The sequence below is a fragment of the Pteropus medius genome, unplaced genomic scaffold (genome assembly GCF_902729225.1).
Source record: "Pteropus medius unplaced genomic scaffold, Ma_sr-lr_union100, whole genome shotgun sequence".
In the NCBI taxonomy this organism is placed as follows: Eukaryota; Metazoa; Chordata; class Mammalia; order Chiroptera; family Pteropodidae; genus Pteropus; species Pteropus medius.
The window spans coordinates 41011736-41013764 of NW_024354875.1; the positions used below are offsets into that span (position 1 = coordinate 41011736).

The 2029-nt window shown below is 35.1% G+C and overlaps 1 pseudogene; it reads right to left on the reverse strand.

Annotated features, from left to right (window-relative positions):
• Window positions 1-297: 297 nt before the first annotated feature.
• Window positions 298-416, reverse strand: LOC120597278 (uncharacterized; annotated as a pseudogene).
• Between the last annotated feature and the right edge of the window lie 1613 nt (window positions 417-2029).

Here is a 2029-nt window from a genome sequence, read left to right on the forward strand (position 1 = left end):
AAATTTCTTTTAGCTAGTCTAGGTCCTGTGCCTTTCTATATAAGTTTTAGAATAGATTTGTCTATGTTTACAAAAACCATGCTGGTCAGTAGTTTACTTTTTCGTTATTTGCTTGCTTGCTTATTTTATTTATTTATTTATTTATTTATTTATTTATTTAGGCAACTCTTGACTGACCTCACAGATTGCAAGGACCTTGTCAGCTTATAATCCCTTATTTTTGTTTATTTTATTTATTTATTTATTATTTTTATTTATTTTTTATATATTTTTATTTTTTTAAAAAAATATTTTTTATGCCTACAGCACCTGGTCTTCCTAGGTGGTCTCCCATCCAAGTACAAACCAGGCCTGACCCTGTTTAGCTTCTGAGATCAGACGGGATTGGGCTTGTTCAGGGTGGCATGGCCATAGACAGTAGTTTACCTTTAAAAAAGTAATTTGCTATTGTTATGTTGATACTTTTTTATTTATGCCATTGGATAAAGCAATAAATATGTTAATATAACAACTTAACAAAGCAGTATTTGAGTGTTAGTTAGAATATACAAGAAAAAATAAAGAATAAAACATTTAATGTTGAAATTGCATTACAAACATCAAGACAAAGTTATGAATTTTAAACATAGAGCTCTGTCCACTGAAATTGCATAGAAGCAGTTTTACCCTAGTAACAACAATCATCCATAGAACCAGGGTTGTGTCCTCTAATCCTATTTCCCACAGAGAAATGGTGGATTTCAGACATGGGTCAAGGAAGTATAAGATAGTGTTGGGACATCTAATTATGCCAGAAATCGAGACTTCGAAGCTTCATGGAATCATGTCAAAGAATGCAAGAGCTAGCTCAAAGCAGCTCCCAGTAACCAAAATTGTGACACTGTATGTGTAGAGAATAATTATTATAACTGTTGAAATTACACTGATTCTGTTGAAATCATCGAGAGTTAATGAAGAGAAGGAAGGATAAGGAGAGATAAAGAATACCATAGAAATTCATTCGTCACGATTTGAAGCTGTTATTAAACCAGCTTTTTACTTAGAAAATGGTAATAAAAATTAAAGATGTAAGCATAATTTTCCTTTGTTGCGGTACATGGATTTCAGGTTTAACCAATGGCTTCACTCTACTTTAAAAAATGATTATTTCATAATCTTAGAATCATTGATATAGTCAAGGATTAACAATGGTGTTAAAAGCATTGGTTGAATTGATGCTGGGGAAACGATATTAGTATGGTATCTGTGGCTGACAGAATAAGGTCTCTCTCACTCCCCAACAAGGTTCTGCCATAATCCCTGGAGCCTATGAATATGTTACCTTCCATAGTAAAAGGGACTTCGAAGATGTGGTTAAGGGGATTTATAACAGGAAAACAGGTGGATCAAAGTGAGAGTAAGAAATGTGACAATGGACACAAGAGCCAGTGATGCAGGTTCGTGAACCAAGGAAGGCAGATTTCAGGAGGTAGAACAGGCAAGGAGTGGATTCTCTCCTACAGCCTCAGTCCTATTTCACCCATTTTGGACATTAGACCTTAGAACTATAAGATAATACATTTGTGTTGTTTTAAACCACTCAGTTTCCCATAATTCGTTACAGCAGCAATATAAATGAAGAGTATCAAAGTTACACCAAACAGCTTAATTTCTGCAATTAAACAATGGTGGGATCAAGTTGTCATTACATTGATTCAGTGGTCAGTCTTATTGTGACTTGAAATCGACCAAGTTCTTAGACTTAATGTCAAGCTAGTTGGAAGTACAAGGGATAGAGAAATAGGCCAAACAACCCTGAGAAATCCAGAACGTGTAAGACAAATGGCCCAATTACTCCAAGTGGGAAATGAAGAAAGGATAGAGTTGCCATTATCTACATTTGGGAAGCTGAGGAAAGAGTCAATTTGGAAAAGCAGCTTGGGGAGATGTTTTGGATGTGTTAAATTTGGGATGCCAATGGGACATCCAAGTGGCTATGTCAGCAATTGGATATGTGAATGTGGAATTCAGAGAAGAGGCCCAGGATATA